The sequence below is a fragment of the Marmota flaviventris genome, chromosome 15 (assembly GCF_047511675.1).
Source record: "Marmota flaviventris isolate mMarFla1 chromosome 15, mMarFla1.hap1, whole genome shotgun sequence".
Lineage (NCBI taxonomy): Eukaryota > Metazoa > Chordata > Mammalia > Rodentia > Sciuridae > Marmota > Marmota flaviventris.
The window spans coordinates 77,413,449-77,434,826 of record NC_092512.1 but is presented as its reverse complement, the minus strand read 5'-3'; positions in this window follow the sequence as shown (position 1 = coordinate 77,434,826).

Sequence of the window (21,378 nt, the reverse complement as noted above, 5' to 3'; positions counted from 1 at the left end):
GGCAAATCCTGAGTTTTTAGCTCCACAGATTTTGTGGATAGTTGGATCCATTATGGAGACCTCTGAGGAATTTGTAAAAAAGCCTGGAGGGTCTCATATGTACTGTATGCTCAATATTTCCCACTATGGGAATATTGCATGTTCTCTTTGAGTTTATGATCCTTATTTTGGAAAGGTAATGTAGCTACCACTTGTTCTTTTACTGGTTAAGGTTTAATCTTTAAAAATAAATTGTATTCTATGCTTTTATAATTATGTCAAAATGAATCCTGATATTATGTATTTCTTAAAAAAACTATTTTTTTCTAAACTTAAATATAACAAAAGTATAAAGGTTTTGGTTTACTAATTGTTCCCAAGTTTACTTGAGAAAAATATCTTTTAATTAGATTAAAAGTCAAAGGCAAGACTAAAATATAACAGTTATAACACTAAAAATGTTATATGATCTCCCATTTGAAAGCAAAGACATTGCAAGGTAAGTGAGAACAAAAAGAAAAATCCAACTCCATACTGTTTACAAAAAAAAAAAAAAACACTAAAAAATAAACTATCACAAAAAGATTAAAGGGAATGAATGGATGGGTAAATGCATTGTTCTTTCTTGTACAACTTTGTTTTCTTTTGTAACAAAGAAACAATAATGTCTTAGGAAATCTGATCCCTATCAATAATGGCTATATAAATTTTAAATTTATAGCAGAATAATCTATTTCTTTCCCCTTTGTTAAAGGGCATTGTTTGATCAATCTTAATTCATACTTACCTATTCCTAATTAAAGAACAAAATTCTGAGCTGGAGAATAATTTACATTATTGTCTTTTAAGTTGAGAAGTAAAGTGATTAATATTCATATTCTGAGGGGAACATTTTGTTTCTGAAAATCCATTTGCCATTGCTGTTAGAAGCAGCAATGTAATCAGAGCATGCTAATGCTACACTGTCTCTTGGAGAGGAATGTAATGTTACCGACTAAGGTGCAATCTCTTAACAGCGGCCAAAACAATCATCAGGTGCAAGCTTTGAGTGTCAAAAACGATTACATCTATGGCAATAGTACCTATGATGTGGGTGTTTGTTTTGTTTTTAGAAAGCAACACTTAGTGGAGTTCCTATCCAGTGAACTCAGGGAAATAGACATCCACACGTATAGAAAAGAGAAATGGGTTCCAATTCAACCTATTAAAGTGAGATACATATCTTTAATAATTAATAACAACTTATTAGAATATTCGAGAAGTGAGATACATATCTTCTCGAATATTCTAATAAGTTGTTATTAATTTGATGATTTTCATCTGTGCCTTGTGCATTCTTACAGTACGTGGATAACTAAACACTCTGTAAGGTTTTGAGGTACAGTGGAATGGGGCTGTTCTACAATCAAGAATCCTTCCAACCTCGCTAAAACTATGCCTCCACGTTTTTGTTTTTCAAGTCAAGCAGACATTTTGGAAAACCCTGCACCTGTGTATGTCAGTTTGTACCGGGTTTCAGTCTTTTCCTTGCACCCTTGTAAGCCAGATCTGTTCAATAAAGGCCCAGTTATCCCATCTGACATTGGATGTGTTCCCTTGACCTTGATTTCAGGGGGGTCTCATAAGGTGGTAGTGCATCCAGTGAAGCCCCTGGTCATATGTGCTAATCTGTACCAAGGAAAACCTGTGCCAGTGGATCTCAGCGTGTAATCCGAATAACCCCAATGACATCCATAGGCCAAAACCATTTTTATAGTAATACTCAGGCTTTGTTTTCCCTTTTCACTGAGTTGATGGTATAAGAAAAAAGTAGATATGAACACCGGTGTTTTAGCATGAGTCAGAGCACTGGCAATAAATTTTCAACAGTCATCCTTGATTCTTCTCTACCGTAGACCCTCAATAAAAATTTAATGCCAGTTTCAATTAAAAATTTCCTTGATGAAGCAGAGAAAAACATTATTTGATATTGGTCCTTAATTATACCTTTTAATACTCTGTATGATGAAATTAGAAAGAACTAGAAGGCTTTTCTACTAACTACTGAAATCCAGCAGTATATCTCCAGGAAAAGCACATGTGTGATCATTTGAGTTCCAAGCTGAGAAAGCTATTTATCTTCATCATTTTTGCTAGAAAGAATGACTGACAAACTATGTACATTTTAGACTGTAGTATTTGGCAGATATTTTCTCAAAATGAACAGAGTGGGCCTGTCATTTTGAAGAAGGCAAGCAGTGAGTCAGTGTTTATTGCTAATAACAAAACACAAGCTTTCAAGAGAACATTAGAATTTTAGAAAGCGTGTAAAAACCAGTACAAACATAAGAACATCCTAATAAATTTTCTGATATGATTAGTGGTAATATTACCTGGAGTGATTTTTTTTTCATATCATAAAATAAAATGTGTCAATATTTGGAAAATCTGTATAACTCAATGAATCAGCTAATGTCTCATGCATGTTACCACATTGTCTTAGTTCATTTTCCATTGCAATAAAAATTATCTGAAACTAGGTAACTTATAAAGAAAAACGGTTTACTTTGGCTCATGGCTCTGGTGGCTGGGTAGCCCAAGAGCATTCCACTAGCATCTGCTTAGCTTCTATTGAGGGCCTTATGCTCGTTCGAATGATAGAACAAAGTAGAAAGGCAAACACTGTGTGGAAAAGAGACAAAATACAAGAGTCAGCCTTATTTTACAACAACCCACTCTTGTAGTTTCTAATCCAGTCCTGCAATAGAAAGACCTCATGTGAGAAAAGCATTAATCCATTCATGAGGGCTCCACCACCACTAGGCTCCACCTACCATCTCTGCCATGTTGAGGAATGTTGAACTCATGTGTTCATGAACACATAAACTTTTGGGGATTGTACACAAACCATAGTACATAAGATATTTGTTAAAAGACCTATTCAAAGTGCAATGTATGTATTTTAATGTTAGAGAGTATGAATGCTTATTGAAATGATTTTTGAATGCCACATTGTAAATTGCATTTAAGAAATGTCCACTTGTCCAGTATCAAAGAAGAGCCAAATTTATCTTAAATGGTTAAACACTCCTTTTCTCAAATTTATCTAACCATGTGATATTGGATTTTCTCCATGTATTTCAACCAAACAATGTAAATTACAATTTAAGTAGAGACTAAGATATGAGAATTGCTTTTCTCTATTAGTTTGGACATAAACTAAAGACTTATAAAACTGTGAAATGATGCCACTTCTTTTTATTCACTAATCTTTTTGTTAATCTAATTATGTTTCATAAAAATTCTATTTATATTTGCAATTAATGAGTTTATTATTATCATTTAAAATAAACTAATAAAGGTTTTTGAAAGCATCAGTTCTATTTTATGATATGGTAAACATTTATAGGTATAATTCATATATAGCAAAGCTCTTAGGGGTGCTTAGTAATTTTTAAAAGAATAAAAGAGTCCATACAACAACAACAACAACAAAAAGAAATCAAGGAACTACATAATATATAGAAATTGCACCTTCCCATATAGAAAGAAGAATGAAGAATTATGCACTCATGAAATAACTGAGATATACAGAATCAAGAAAAGAAACATTTTCAATAAGAATAAATTTTCTCTCATTTGACTGTTTCTTTTTCAGCTAAGATGGATTTTGTAACTTGAGTAACCTAAAATTAGATGTCCTAACTTAATATTCACTTCTTGCTTAGAATAAGCACCCATAAAATTTTATCCATTAATATACCCTAAATAATGCTCTCAAATTCTGGCAAGATCAGTATTGGGTATGGCTTAAAAGCCAATGCATAATAAAAATCTCACTGGCCTACCACTAAGTGTTATTTTTTATTCTTATGAGACTACAATATGTTATAGAATCCCTAATTTAAAAGACTGAGATTCATAGGGATTAAGCAATGCCCTCAAGATCACAGTTTTGGATAAAAATGACTGTCACTTAAACTCCAGTCTTGTGACCTAAGTTTCCTGATAGTAGATCACTGCATTAATGTGGTCAGAGAGATACCTATGTATATCTAATATCTACTGCTCTGTAACTCTTTAGCTAATCTAAGAATTTTGAGGATTTTAGCCAATTCCACATGCTTTATACGACTTGACTGGTTCTATAGCGCTCATTCATTATACCAGACCACTATAAAGAAGCTCCCATAATATCAACTTTACCAGATACAAGTGAAGGGCAACATCAGTTTGTTCAACATGAATGATATTTTCAGAAAAGTAAGCACTTTACTCATATGAACATGTTATGTTCTCTAATTTATTTTAAAATCCTTTAGTTTAGACTATGTGAAGAAATTGTGTTTCTTAATATTAGGGTTTTTTGGTGCCTCTCAATCATTCAGAATAGTGGGTTTCATTGTGGCATATTCACACACATATAAGAACACAATTTACTCAGTTTTATTCCTCAATACCACCCCACTCCTTCTCCAGAATCCACCCCCTCATTCTTACTGGTCACTGCTCCCTCATACACATGAAAACCCATTAGACTTTTCTCTCTCAGTCTCCCTTGTTTCCCTCAAAATGCGATATCTAGTTCTAGCCATTTTCCTGCAAATCACATAGTTTTGTTGTTCTTTATGACTGAATAAAACTCCATTGTGGATGTATACCACATTTTATTTATTCATTTATCTGTTGGTGGGTGTTTAAGCTGATTCTATAACCTAACTATTGCGAATTGTGCTACGGTAAACATGAGTATGCATGTATACCTAAAGTATCCTGCCTTCAGTTCTTTTGCACAAATAAAAACCAGTAGTATAGCTGGAGCATACGGTAGTTCTATTTTTAGCTTTTTGAGGAACCTCCATATTGACTTCCATGGGGAGCTCTACTAGTTCACATTCCCACAAACAGTATGAATTACTTTTTTCCGGCATAACCACCAGCAGGAAAAATGTCATTGGTATTCTTGATGATTCCCCTTCTGACTGGAGTGAGGTGAAATCTAAATGTAGTTTTGATTTGTATTTCCCTGGTGACTAAAGATATTCAATATTTTAAAGATAGTTTTTGGCCATTTGTACTTCTTTTGGAAGTGTGTATATTCAGTTCATTTGCTCATTTATTGATTGGGTTATTTGATTTTTTTTTAAGTGGAGTTTTATGAGTTGTTTATATATTGAGGATATTAATCCTCTTTTGGAAGAGTAACTGGTGAAGATTTTCTCCCATTCTGTTAGTTGTCCTTTACTCTGTTGTTTCCTTTGATGTGCAGAAGCTTTTTAATTTGGTGCCACCTTACTTATTGATTGTTTCTCTTATCTCCTGAGCTGTAAGAGTCCCATTCAAGCAGTATTTGCTCACACTTATATGCTTAAGTGATTCTCCTATTTTTTCTTCTAATAGTTGAAAAGTGTCCAGCCTTATACTTGGGTCTTTGAACCATTAAAAAAAATACCAAAACTCATATGGAAGAAGAAAATACCCACTATAGCTAAAGCAATCCTGAGCAAAGAGAACAATGATGGAGGCCTCATAAAATTTGATTTACAATTATACTAAAGAAGCATGGTAACAAAAACATCATGGTTTGACACTAAAAAAGGCATGTAGACAAATTGAATAGAAGACACAGAAACAAACCCACACACCTACAATCATCTGATTCTTGACAAAGATGCTAAAATCATATGCTGGAGAACAGACAACCTCCTCAAAAAGTGATGCTGGGAAAATTGTTTATCCATATGTAAAAGAATGAAAGAAGATCCCTAGCCTTAGTTTAAATGACAAACATTTGAAGAACCACAATGGAGAAAAACCCTTAGGGTTCCTTAATATTAGGGGTTTTTTTTTTGGTGCCTCTCAATTATTCAGAATAGTGGGTTTCATTGTGGCATATTCACACACATATGAATATCCAGTTCAAAACCCACACTCCAAGCGTGATCAGAAGCCTTTCAGGTACTTCCATCACATTCAGCATCTGAGATCTACTGATGGGCAGAGCAAGTGCTGGGAATGATTTTGTACTGGTAAAATGAATGGTGCTCATAAACCTACAGAGAGTATAAAGAATAATGGATTCTTCAGTTTAAGATTCTTGGAAAGCATTATGAAGATTCCTTGGAAATCTGGGAATGGAACCACCATTTGACCCAGCTATTCCTTTCCTCAAACTATACCCAAAGGACTTAAAAACAGCATGCTTCAGGGACACAGCCACATCAATGTTTATAGCAGCACAATTCACAATAGCTAAACTATGGAGCCAACCTAGATGTCCTTCAGTGGATGAATGGATAAAAAAATGTGGCATATATACACAATGGAATTTTACTCGGCATTAAAAAAGAACAAAATCATGGCATTTGCAGGTAAGTGGATGGCATTGGAGATGATAATGCTAAGTGAAGTCAGCCAATCCCAAAAAAACAAACCGAGTGTTTTCTCTGATATAAGGGTTGACTCATAGTGGGATTGGAAGGGAGAGCATGGGAGGAATAGATGAATTCTAAATAGGGAAGAGGGGTGGGTGGGAAAGGGAGGGGGCAGGGAATTAGCAAGGATGGTGGAATGTGATGGACATCATTATCCAAAGTACATGTATGAAGACTTGAATTGGGTGTCAACATACTTTATAAACAAACAGAGATACAAAAATTGTGGTATTTATGTGTATTAAGAATTGTAATGCAAAAAAAAAAAAAAAAGAATAGCGTTACCTTAGATGAGGTAGAGGGAAGTAAAAGGAGGGGAAGGCAGGGGATGTGGGGATAAGAAAGATAGTAGAGTGAAACAGACATTATTACTTTATGTATGTATGTGACTGTATGACCAATGTGATTCTACAATATGTATAATCAGAAAAATGAGAAATTATATCCCATCTATATATGATAATCAAAATATATAAGTGCATTCTACTGTCATGTATAGCTAATTAAAACAAATAAAAAAAAATAATAAAAAAAAGGATTCCCTGTGGGGCCAGGCCACATGGTGCATGCCTGTAAGCCCAGCAGCTTGAGAGCCTGAGACGGGAAGATCTTGGGTTCAAAGCCAGCCTCAGCAACAGCGAAGCACTAAGCAACTCAGTGAGACCCTGTCTGAATAAAATACAAAATAGGGCTGGGGACATGACTCAAGGGTTGATAATCACTGAGTTCAATCCCCAGTACACCCCCCAACACACACACACACACGATTCTCAGTTGGTTTAGGTGAGTTTTCAAAGGCTCCTGGGTTCAGGAATCATCAGAAGATCATTCCTAAACCTTAACTAGAATGTTAGCCAAACTGGCCCCCAAAATGTAATCTCGTCTGCCTATTTTAGAATTTTTCCTGCATGGGACTATCGTCTAAATGGATATAGGTTAAAGTTCTTTAGCACTGGTATGTGTGACTGGATTTTGTATAAATCATGACTTAATGACTTAATTGTTACAAATTTGTGTGATTTGATATTGTGCGGAGGCAATCTACAATATTAACCTATTTCTATTGAAAGCTATGAATGTTTACTCCCCTTGCCCCAAATCTGGTACTTGTGAACCACCAAATTTTCTTAAATCAGCTTCTAAACCTAGTATGTAAATTAATTATTAAGCATTATGAAAAATTTAGAATATTGCTAGTTCACCAGAGTAAACTAAATAATATAATACAGTTACTTCCTATTCTGCCTATTTTAAAAGACTATAGTGAATAAAGATTTATTTTTCACTTTCTACTTTATGCACTTCTATATTTTAAAGTTATACAATCCCTATAATTCTTTACTCAAATTATTAAATAAACATGTTACTTTTTAATAAAAGCGGACTAAAATAATAGAAAACTTAATTTGCTTGATTCTGAGATTGATATAGTACTACAACTTCTTACTATAATTTTCTAATTTAAAATTTTGAGGCTCATGAAAATAACTTTATTATTCTCTTAAAAAATTATTATAGGAAATATCATTTACTTGAATTCATATATTACTTTTATGTGTACTATGAATTTAAAAAAAAAGACTGAATGACTCAGTCTTTTATGAGACCAAAAAGCTCAATTAGAATCTCCTATTATCTTCACATCCCATAAAACTGAGCTACAGTCCTCTATTATAGAAGCATTGTGATCAACATGCCAAGAATAATCATGAGGATAACAAAAGATGAAAAATTATAAAAACTATAATGTAAATTATTCTTCTTTGTGGATGAAATCTGCTTCTACTGCAGGACTATATTTTATAATCTTTTACAATCTCTGTTGCTTGTATATAATGCTTATATGTTCCTGACTTATTGAATGAACATATGGTTACCATCACAGTGCTTATGTGTTTTGAAATTGGTTTAAAAAATCCACGTCTTATATTAATATGGATTTTTTTTAAAAGAAGTCCAAGCACCCCTGGTAGTTTTTGTGTTTTCTGTAAGAATTAATCATAAAAGACAATGGGTATGGACAGTGTACCAATAAAGATCCTCAGGCCCTAGGCTTATTACTATCAAGCTGGGAGAGAGGAGCTAGACAATAACTTCAGAATCATTTAAAATATAGAATAATCATTTCAGCTGTGAGAAGGAGGGAGACCAGATTGTCATAGAGCAGCCCCCTGGAGTATGCATAAATAATCATATGATTAATTCTGACCTCGGAGATCCTATTTCCTTCCCATCAGGAAAAAAAGGGAAAGTCAGAAAGGTCAAATTTCAGAAACAATAGAATTGTAAAAAACCAAGTGTGTTATGCTGCTTTTTGTCACTGGCAAAGAGAGCTGCCATTTCTAATTAAACACATCACTTTTGCTTTTACTCTATCTACCCTATGAATATTTAGTAGCTCATAAAATCTGGCTTCTTGAAAAGCCATCTTTCTCACTGCCTGCTTACAATTCTCCTTATGTAGACTTCTAGACTCATATTTTTTTTCTAAAAGAACAGGAAGTATGAAAGGTGGTATTCCATTATAATCTTTCTACCATTTGGAATGAAGGAATCATCTCTCTTCTAGACTCCAAGTGAACAAAAAAACAATAGCCCTAAATTTACTTCAGCCCCACATAACCACTCTCACCGACAGTTATGTTCATAAAACAAATGCCTTCAAAACAAGTGTTGGAATACATACTTTTTTATCCAAGACAGCTTCTGGACCCAGCAAGCCTTCCCAGTTTGAATGCAAATTTTACACCGAGATTTCAGTTAAATTAAAAAATTTATATTTATAAATTATATAAGATTTTCAGACTAATGATTTTATACTTGACTGGATTTATTGATCAAGCATAGAAAACTATAAAAATGATTTGTTGGGCTGGGATATAGCTCAGTTGGTAGAGTGCTTGCCTCGCATGCACAAAGCCCTGGGCTAAATCCTCAGCACCACACACACACACACACACACACACACACAAATGATTTGCCTAAGGAACTATTTAAAATTCTATCAGTTCTGTTCCACCCTTGGTATGAATCATAATAAGCTTCAAATCTCCTGGTCACATGCCCATGAGGCACTGATAATCATTTCTAGGTTCTGAATCCTGTATACACTCCACCTTTCATCTGCATAGGATAAAGTTTGACTGACCTGTCAAAGAGAAAGTGAGAAAGATTTTCAGCTGATTTTGCTTATGGTTGAAGCATGCATGATGGCTGATTCATGGAATCCAAGGATCCTCTGACTCCAAACATATTTCTGAGTGCATGTTTCATGTTCTGAAGTGCTATTCTAAACTATTTATATCTTCAGTCTTCCTTCCTTAATTGAAAGATAAAAGCACGTTTTAGCTATAACCACTACCAGTTGCAATTGAGACCCGGGCTCCCAAACTCATTCTATTCCTTCATGCTACTTAGTTATTGCTTAGTGATGAGGGCCCATTTTCTTCAATAGTTGGTGAAATTTATTGTTCTAACCTTAATATTTTTTCTGAGTTTCCAAGGTGAACTCTAAAGGGGGCAAAAAAGATTTATTTTGAGGCTTCCTAAATTCTAAACTCATCACTTTATTCATAAATGTAGGTCAGTAGCTAAAAGACAGGGTCCTCTTATCAGATCCTGGCTCTGCCACTAGTGGTATGATATATTCTTAAGTCACCCTGTTTCTCAGTTCTTTAAATGACAAAATAGTCATGATGCCACTCACCTTCAGGGAAGGTATACTGCATGCAAATGGTATACAAATTGGTATGCAAGTGGTATACTGCATGCAAATGGAATTGCTTAAAAAGTACACATCAGAGAATGAGCACCTGATATGTGTTCAATAGCTATACAATTCAATTTCTTTACTTAACTCAGAAAATTCCATTAAACCTATTCAAGACATGCAACTCCAGGATCTTGTTTGAATCCTTTATTGTCACTTCCCAATATGTCATATTAATCAATTACTTGCCAAATCTTATATCTTAGCTTAGAAGAGCTTTCAGAATGGCAGAGTTAGGACCTCAAAAAAATTGTTCCTCTATGACAGTCATAAGAAGACTGACATTTTTTTTCAGAACTCCAGAAAGTAATAAAAGGCTTGTAGAAATATTAAGAAAATTTATTTAGAAAAAATGGCTGAATTTCAAAAATAACAATGGGTTTTTTGGGGCGTTTCTAGAAAAGTCACCAAACAAACAAACATTAGCAACAACAAATAGAAAATAACAAATCCTCAGGAAATTGGTCTGATTTTTAGAGTTGCCACATCATCTTACTTAGTATCTGGTTTTCAGCCAAAAACTTATGAGGGATGCAAAAACCAGAGAACATGGTCCATATAAAAAGTTGTCAATAGGCTCTGTCAGGGAGGAATCTACTGTTGGACTTTCTAGGAAATTATCTTAGCAATTATAAATATATTTAAAGAACTAAAGGGAATTATGTCTGAAGCATTAAAGTTTGAAAACTATGTGACACCAAATAGAAAATATCATTAAAAATATAAACAGTCATAAAAATAACAATGTTATATAAAAAGTTATAAAAGTAACTCATTAGTAGGGCTCAATAGCAGATTTGAGCTGGCAGAAAAAGAATTATGGATCTTGAAGACAGGTCAATTGAGATTATCCAGCCCAAAAAACAGAGGAAGAAGGAGGAAAGGAAAAATAACCAGAGACTCACAGATATGTTAAATAACATCCAGCTAACAAACATATACAAAATGGAGTTCCAGAGGAGAGAGAGAGAGAAGGGCAGATAAAATATTTTAAAGAAATAATGAGGGCGGGGGTTGTGATTCAATGGTAGAGTGCTCACCTAGCAAGTGTGAGGCCCTGGGTTCGATCCTCAGCATCACATAAAAATAAGTAAATAAAATAAATATATGGCTTCCAACTACAACTAAAATATAAATACTTAAAAAAGAAATATTTACTGAAAAATTTCCAAATTAGAGGAATATATTAATCTGCACATTTAAGAATCAACAAATGCCAAGAGGGTCAAACCCAGAGAGATCACACCAAGAAATATTATAATTAACTATTGATGCTAAAGCCAAAGACAGAAGTTGAAAGTGTCAAGAAAAAAATGAATTTTCATATACAAAGTGTGATCGATAAGATGTACAACTAACATCTCATCAGAAAACATGGACAACAGAAGGCAGTGGGATGAAATGTTTAAAGTACTAAAATAAATCCTTCAGATTATACAGGAAAAACATTTTCTAGATAAGTGTTATTATTTGCATCTTAAATGTAACCCAAAACATGTGTTGAATTGTTAATCCCCAACACATATATTCAGAGGTGGGAGGTGATTAGATCAGAAGACCTCTGAAAGAAGACTATGAAAGAATCAATCCATTCATGGGTTAATTGCTTAATGGTTTTTGCAGAGGGAGCTTTGTTATAAAAGCAAGTACTCTGCTTCTTGTGTGCCTTAGGTGAACAGCTTTGCTCTACCATGTGATCTCTACCACAGGTGCAAAGCCATGGGACTAAGCAATCATGTCTGACATCTCTGAATCCATGAGCCAAAATAATTTTTTCCTCTTTTTAAATTGTTTTTCTCAGATATTTTCTGAGGCCTGAGTGCAATACCAACTCTCTTAGTTACAGTTGTGCAACTCTTTGAGCCTCACCTACTAGTGAGTTTCTTTTATAACCTTTTATATAACTTTTTAATTTATTTTTTATAACTTTTTAACTTTTATAACTGTTTATATTTTTACTGATATTTTTTATTTGGTGTCACATAGTTGTTATACTTTAGTCCTCCAGACATGATTTCCTTTAGTTCTTTAAATATGTCAAAGTAATGGAAACCTGACTAACATAATGAATAAAGTTCTTTCCAATTTGTCTCTCTGTTTTACATTTTCACAGCACCTGATCTGGACCACTGCTATAACAGCCTGTTTGTTGTTCTTTGTTTCTCCATTTTTCCATGTTCCAAATTATGGCACTTGTGCTGAGCTATTTTTCCTGAAGTTCTAGACATGTTACCACTAATTCTTAAAATTGCTTGTTGTAAAATAAAAAAGCACTATGGAAACATACCAAGTAAAAATTAACTTTCACTCTACCCTCAATCACACATTTCTCCATCTCTAAAGTTAGTAAATTTCAATTAGTTGTCATATTCTTACTAGATCTTAGCTTATGTTTATAGTTAATTGTAAAGATCATGCCTGAGTACACTAAATGTATACTCATCATGATCAGGGTCAATCCTTCCCCCTAGCATGTATATTCAGAGTTCAGCATAGAGTTTCTAAAATCTATACTTTAATATTTTTGTTATATTAAAGGTTCCTAAAATAAAAAGTGAAAACTGGAGGACTGTATTACATATTAAGAATTTGGCACTAACAATGCCAAATGAAACCATGAGTATGCACACCTAAAGTTAAAATGTGCACCTAATGGAATGTTATATGGTAATTAAGAAGAATGGAATATATCTTCAGAGATGCTATCTATTTGTGTTAGTCAGCTTTATGTTATTATGAAAAATGTTCAAGATTATCAATTTTTATTTATGATATTATGAAAAATGTTCAAGATTATCAACTTTTTAATTTTGGCTCAATGTTATGGTTTAGGTGTCAGTTGTCCCCCAGAAGCTCATGGGTGACAATGAAAGAAAGTTTAGAGGTGAAATGATTACAGTATGATATAACCTAATCAGTTCATTATTTGCTGATCTGGATTAGCTAAATTGTAACTCTGGGCAGGTAGGGAATGGCTGGAGGAGGAGGCATGTCTTTGGCATATATATTTTGTCCCTCATAAGCAGAGTTCTCTGTCCTGAGTTGTTTCCTCTACCATACCCTTCTGCCATGATATTCTACCTAACCTGGGGCCCAGAGCAGTGGAGTCAACTATCTATGGACTGAGACCCCTGAAACTGTGAGTGCCAGGTAAACTTTTCTTCCTCTAAAATTGCTCTTGTTAGGTGTTGAAAAATCAGACTATAACACTTAGTTTCAAAAGTTTTAGTCCATGACCAGTTGGGCCCATTGCTTTGGGCAAGGTACAACATCATGGTGGTAGAATACAGAGGACCAAAGCTGCTAAACTCATGGCCAGACCACAACAAAGAGAGAAAGAGAAGAAGTTAGGTTCCCATGATTCCCTTCAATAGTATGGCCTCAATAACCTAAAAATTTTATTTGCCCTCACACTGGGGAGCATGTATTTATCACATGGACCTTTTAGGGACTCTTAAGATCCAAAAGAGCACCATATGGAAGTAGTTCCCAAACATATTAAATATTTAGAATGATGTAGAACATTGCATCATGTTTCAATTATTATATTATGTATATATGTATATATATATATATATATATATATATATATATATATATATATATATACACACACACACACAATGTACTTTTATGTATATTTATATACAAATATATGTATATTTATGTGTGTTTGATATGTTTGCTAGTGCACGTATATTTTTCATATATAATATGGAGAAAATATAATATAATATAATATAATGTATAAATATAACAAAATAATAAAATAAAATTATATAATGCATTAGTATAGTAATTAATACACCACTATTTATATATTAGCTTTAATTGGCTATATAATTCATGATACATAATGCATTCAAATAAGTTCTTCCCTCCTGAAAGTAGAGCTGGAGCTGAGGGATTTCGAATTGTAATCCTTATTACCTATTTGTAAAAGTATTATTTTTTACTGGTACACAACTGTTTATTCATATATATATATATATATATATATATATATATATATATATGTTTGTGTTTATACATATATATGTTCAATTTACAACTAAAGTGTACAACTATAGGTATAATATATATTATATGTGTATGTATGTATACACACACAGCTATATAAACACAAAATACTAATGCTATGATAAATTATGCAAGTATCTCAATACCCTGAGTTTTAGTATACTGTCATCTCCACAAAGACTACAATTTGGAAGCAGATGTGGAAGCAATATGCATTTAGGGGTAACCACTAGTGATGGAAGGAAATTCTGCCATATACTCAGGATTTCAGGAATCAATCATGGGCCCAGCAGGGTCAGAGTCCAGTCATTTATGCAGGAATGTCCTTATGAGTCAGTAAAGTTTGGGGAAATCTAGTGATAGGCAATATAAGACCCAGGTGGGCTTGTGGCTTTGGATGGTCTGGGTTTAGTAATAGAAATAAGACAAAGATTGTGTACTGAAACTGGAACATGGAATCATAATAGATTGAACTAATAATATGTCACATGAGCTATGAAAATCAGTGTTTTTAAGCCCCATTATGGGGTGAAGAATTGCTCCTATGCCCAAACAAGGAAGATGCCTATAGTTGGGATAGTGTATGGAAACAGAGCAAGGTAGAAAATGAGATTTTATCATTACAAAGTATTTATCACAATACACGTAACTCAGTGCACCTTTGTTAGCTTATACACTGCAGGGAAAACTATGAAGTTATTAATATCAGATATTTGACCTAAAAAGAATGTCCTGGTAGAGACTTTGCACCTACTAGAAGAAAATGTAGGCCTAACTCTCCATCATGTCAGCTTAGGGACTAAATTTTACACCAAAACTCCCCAAGCACAAGAAGTAAAATCAAGAATCAATAAATAGAATGGTATCAAACTAAAAAGCTTCTTTGCTGCAAAGGGAACAATCAAGAACATGAAGATAGAGCCTACAGAATGGGAAAGAAATATTTACCACCTGAACCTTGGATAGGGCATTAGTTTCCAGGATATAGAAAGAACTCAAAAAACTTAACATCCTGCCCAAAAATAACTCAGTCAACAAATGGGCAAAGGAACTGAATAGGCACTTCATAGAAGAAGAAATACAAATGGTCAAAAAATTTATGTACAAGTGTTTATTATCTCTAGTAATTAGAGAAATGCAAATTAAAAATACACCACAATTCCATCTCACTCTAACCAGAATGGCAATTATCAAGAATACAAGCAACAATAAGTATTGGTGAGGATGTTGGGGAAAAGTCACACTCATACATTGCTGGTGGGACTGCAAAAATTTGACCCAGCTATCCCACTTCTTAGTCAATACCCAAAGGACTTAAAATCAGCATACTTCAGTGACACAGCCACATCAATGTTTATAACAGCTCAATTCACAATAGCTAAGCTATGGAACCAATATAGGTGCCCTGCAACAGAATGTAGTATACATACATGATGGAATATCACTCAGCCATAAAAAGAATGACTTCATAACTTTAGGTGATAAATGGAAGGATCTGGAGACTATCAAGCTGAGTGAAATAAGCCAATATCCAAAAAACAAAGGTCAAATATCCTTTCTGATTTGTGGAAGCTCACACACAAGAGGTGGGTGAGGGATAAATAGAAGGTCAGTAGATTAGACAAAAGGGAATAAAGGTAAGGGGTAAGGATAGGAATAGGAAAGACAATCGAATGAATCAGATATAACTTTCCTATGTTCATATATAAGTACACCATAATGAATTCCACATCATGTACTACCACAAGAATGGGATCCTAATTAGAATAAGTTATACTCCATATATGTATAATATGTCAAAATATACTCTAATGTCATGTATATCTAAAAAGAACAAGAAAGAAAGTAAAAAAGAGAATTTGGTGGTAAATTAACAATCTAATAATATTTTCATTTGTTAAGTAATCCTAACTATTGGAATCATTTTGTCTTATTTTAATACTCAAGAGCTTTTTGTCAAAACAACTTATGAGAATTAGTCCTTCCTTTTATATGTTTTTTTCCAGTTAATGACTTCCTTTTCTTTCAATACATTTCCCCCCAAATTGAATAATACTACATAGACTTTAAGGAGCTAAATAATATATATTTGCCTGAACATTCATAGCTTTCATTTAGACAACAGGCTATTAGGGACTTTTTAAAATCTGGTTCAGCAGAATCCATTTTGATATAATTATACAAACTTGGAATATATCTTATTCTAGTAGGAGTCCCATTTTTATGAATGTACATGGTGTTGGGACTCACTATGTTGTTTTTATATATGTACATGGGAAAACTATGTCAGAATAATTCCACTTTCTGATTTGTTTTGCTCATCCTTTCTCCCTTCCCTCTAAGTTTGGATGAGGGCAATATATAATTTTTTCCCTCTTCATTAACTCTGAGTATTTAAAATTATAAGCAGTGTTTTATTTCAGACAAAATAAGCTTTCGTACCAAAAGTACCATTAAATTGCTCTCTTCCTTTAAACCTTCCAAAGAGTTTGTACATAGAGTTCAACTGGAACATTTTACCTTTGGATCAGAAAGTTGAGAAAAATAGACTTTAGAAAAAGAAGTTGGGATCGATGATCATCACTGAAACGAAGCTTGACTGTACATTCTCCTACACTGAGACTTGAAGTTAGGTCTTTATTAGGTTGTCTGAGCTTTTTCTTGTTGGTTTGCTTCCATCTCAGAAGCAAACGAGTAGTGGTTTTATTCTAGCAGTAGTGTAGTGTGGTGTCTGTGGTGGCAGGGGAAGGCACAGGGGAGGAATGATAGAGGAGGGATAAATAGGGAGAGAGGAAGAGAAAGAAACACATCCACTTTAAAAATCAGTTGCAGTAGCAGAGAAGCAACAGTTATTTTCAAAGCATAAAGTGGACCACTGTAACATTTCCCCACGGGCAATATCCACATTCCTTTCTTTGGAAAAATGGGCAATGACATCTCCAAGCTGCTTCCTGCTGAAAAAGGGTGAAGTTGGGGGAAGCAACTGAAAGTCCTTGTTTTCTACCAGGTAAGTTATGGACAGATAAGGATATTCAGCCTTAGAGCAGTTCAGAGGTCCACAGTGGCAGTTGGCATATGACTGGACAAGGCATACATAGGGCAGGGATCAGGAGTTTTAGAGGCCTCAGTTCATAGACAGCCAGCTCTGTTACTCTGGGCTCCAGGTACAAGACTGTGGTGGAGGGAAGCATCTCACATAATGATCAGAAAGCTGCTCTGTTTTCAATTGTAGAGTTTTTATTCACCTCTTTTGTGTGTGTGTGTGTGTGTGTGTGTGTGTGTGTGTGTGAGAGAGAGAGAGAGAGAGAGAGAGAGAGAGAGAGAGAGAGAGAGAGAGAGAGAATGGGATTGTTTTCCTGATTTATTTTTCAGCAGATTCATTGTTGGTATATAAGAAATCTATTGATTTCCCTATGTTAATTTTGTGACATGCTACTTTGCCAAATTTGCTTATTAGCTCTAGCTTTTGGTGGAGCATTTTGAATATTATAAGTATAGGATCATATCACCTGCAACACTAATAATTTGACTTTTTTCTTTTCTATTTTTATCACTTTTATTTCCTTCTCTTGCCTGATTGCTCTGCCTAGATTTCTAGTATGATATTGAATTGATGAGAAAGTAGACATTCTTATCTTGTTCTAGATTTTAAAGGAAATTCCTTCAATTTTTCCTCATTCACTATGATGTTGGCTTTGATCTTGTCGTAAATAACCTGTATGATTTTGATATAGTTTCCTTCTATCCCTATATTCTTATTTTGAATGGGTCTCAAATTTTTTCAAAACCTGTCTCTGCATTTATTGAGATGATTAAGTTATTTTTGTTCTTAATTTTATTTTTGCAATGAATTACATTTTTTGGTTTGTGCTTATTAAAACATCATATAGCATCCCTATGATAAAACCAATTTGGCCATGATGTAAAATCTTCTTGATATGTTGTTGAATATGATTTTCTGGTGTTTTATTAAGTGTTGTTGCATTTATTGTGTTCTTATCTAGTTTTGGTATAGTGTGATACTGGCTTCATAGATGAAGTTGGAAGTGTTTTATCCTTTTCTACTTCATGGAATAAATTGAGAAAATTGACATTAGTTCTTCTTTAAAGGTCTGGTAGAATTCAGTTGAGAATCCCTCTGGTCCTTGGCTTTTCCCTATTGAAAGAATTTTTATTACTGTATCTCACTGCTGGTTATTGATCTGTTTAGATTTCCTATGTCCTCTTAATTCCATTTTGGTAAACGTATTTGTCTAAAAGGTATCCATTTTCTCTAGGTTTTCCAATATATTGGAGTATAAGTTTTCAAGTAGTCCTTAATGATCCACTGGATTTCTGTGATTTATATGGTGGTAATTTCTCCTTTTTCTTCTCTAATTTTATTAATTTGGTTTCTCTCTCTCTCTCTCTCTCTCTCTCTCTCTCTCTCTCTCTCTCTCTCTCGCGCTAAGGGCTATTCAACCTCGTCTGTCTTTCCCAAGAATCAACTCTTCACTTAATTGATCCTTTGTATTGTTTAATTTTTTATTTGTATTATTTTATTTTATTATAAAATTTATTGGTTTTGATTATTTCTTTCCTTCCACTTGTCTTGGAATTGGTTTGTTCTGTCACAGCTATCCATGGGTTGCATGTGGATTACTGTGCATCAAAGCCTGGTAGATAGAAACATGTGGTGTCAGTGAACATTTTCTCTGGTCAATTGCACAGGGACAGTGTAAATTTCTATTCCACTCTGCCATGGCCAGCACAACACCTGACATGAGTGTGACCTGCAAAGATGTAAATCAATCTGCTGACTGCAAGACATCACAAAGCAAGACTCTGCCCTTGAAACCCTATTCCTGCATTTGATGTACCCCCTTAAATAAATCACTGGAGCCATCTTTCCTTTGTCCAGTTCCAGCACCCATGTGTCCTAGATTTTTGAGGGGCTTCTCTTTTGTAAATGTATTTCTGACTATTTGTGTTTTGTTCTTCACTCATTATTTAAGACTTTAAGTTTTCAGAGGGCTTACACCCTCCTTGGCAGGAAGAAGTACCCTCCGATGAGACACTGGCCATTACCCTTATTATTGTTTCTCTTTTTCAAGGGCCTTGAGATGTATCATTAGGTTGTTTATTTGGGATCTTTATGATTTCCTTCTGTAGGCACTCATATCTATAAATTTTCCTCTTAGAATCATCTTCATAGTTCTGCAAAGGATTTTAGTAGGCTTTATTAAAATCCTCAGTCTGCTCTAATGATTATTTAATTTTTTTTCTCTGATTTTCCCTAGCACCTATTCATCCTTAAAAGTGTATTGTTCCACTAAAGAAAGAAATTGAAGAAGACCAAGAAGATGGAAAGATCTCCCAAGTTCTTAGACAGGCAGAGTTAATATTGTCAAAATGGCCATACTGACAAAAGCACTATACAGATTTAATGAAATTCCTACTAAGGTTCTGATGACATTCTTTATAGAAATAGAAAAAGCAATCATGAAATTCGTTTGGAGATATAAGAGGCCCAGAACAGCCAAAGGGATCCTCAACAAGAAAAGTGAAACAGGAGGCATCACGTACCAGAACTTAAATTATACTACAGAGCCATAGTAACAGAAATGGCATGGTATTGGGAACAAAACAGACATGAAGACAAATGGTACAGAATACAAGACACAGAGACAAACCCACATGAATACAGTTGTCTCATACTAGACAAAAGTGACAAAAACATACATTAGAGAAAAGATAGTCTATTCAACAAATGGAGCTGGGAAAACCGGAAATCCATATATAGCAAAATAAAACTAAAATCCTATCTCTCACCATGCATAAAACTCAACTCAAAGTGGATCAAGGATGTAGAAATTAGACAGAGACCCTGTGCCTACTAGAAAGAGGACCAACTTTCCATCCTGTCAGCTTAGGAACCATCTTCTTCAACAAGACTCTTAATGCACAAGAAGTAAAATCAAGTAAATGGGATTGTATCAATCTAAAAAGCTTCTTTGCTGCAAAGGGAACAATCAAGAACATGAAGAGAGAGACTAAAGAATGGGAGAAAATTTTTACCATCTGCATCTCAGATAGAGCATTAATCTCCAGGATATAGAAAGAACCCAAAAAACTTAAGAACAAAAGAACAAATAACCCAATCAATAAATGGGCAAAGGGACTGAACAGATACTTCACAGAAGAAGAAATACATATGGTCAACAATATATTAAAAATGTTCAACATCTATAGCAATTAGAGAAATAAATTAAAACTACACTGAATGACAGGCGCAGTGGTGCACACCTGTAATCCCAGCAGCTCAAGAGGCTGAGATAGGAGGATCACGAGTTCAAAGCCAGCCTCAGCAATGACAAGGCACTTAGCAACTCAGTGAGACCCTGTCTCTAAATAATATACAAAATAGGGCTGGAGATGTGGCTTTATGGTTGAGTGCCCCAGTGTTCAATACCCAGTACCAATAAATAAATAAATAAATAAAAACTACACTGAGATTTCATCTCACTTCAGTCAGAATGGAAATTATCAAGACTACAAGTAACTGTATATGGGGAGGATGTGGAGAAAACATTCACTCAAACATTGCTGGTGGGACTGCCAATTGGTACAACCACTATGGAAAGCAGTATGGAGATTCCTCAAAAACTTGGAATGGAACCACAATTTGACCTAGTTATCCCACTCCTTGACATAAACACAAATGATTTTAAATGAGCATAATATAGTGATGTAGCCACATCAATGTTCATAGCAGCTTAATTCACAAAAGCGAAGCTATGGAACCAACCTAGGTGACCTTCAATAGATGCATGGATAAAGAAAATGTGATAAAGAAGAATGAAATTATGGCAGTTCCAATAAATGGATGGAACTAGAGACTATCATGCTAAGCAAAATAAGACAATCCCAAAGATCCATAGGCCAAATGTTTTCTCTGATATGCAGATGCTGTCTCACAATCAGTTTTGGGGAGGGAGGAGTGGAGGTTCACCAGATTGGATAGGGGAAATGGGGGACATGGAGCGGGTGGTGGGATTGGGAAAGACAGTAGAATGATTTGGATATAACTATCCTATGTTCATATATGAATGCATGAACAGTATAATACCACAAGAATGGGAAATTATTCCAGACTACATTTTCTTAGTATATCAACTTCCATCCTTTTACTTTCAGCCTATGGCTGCCTTTCCCTGT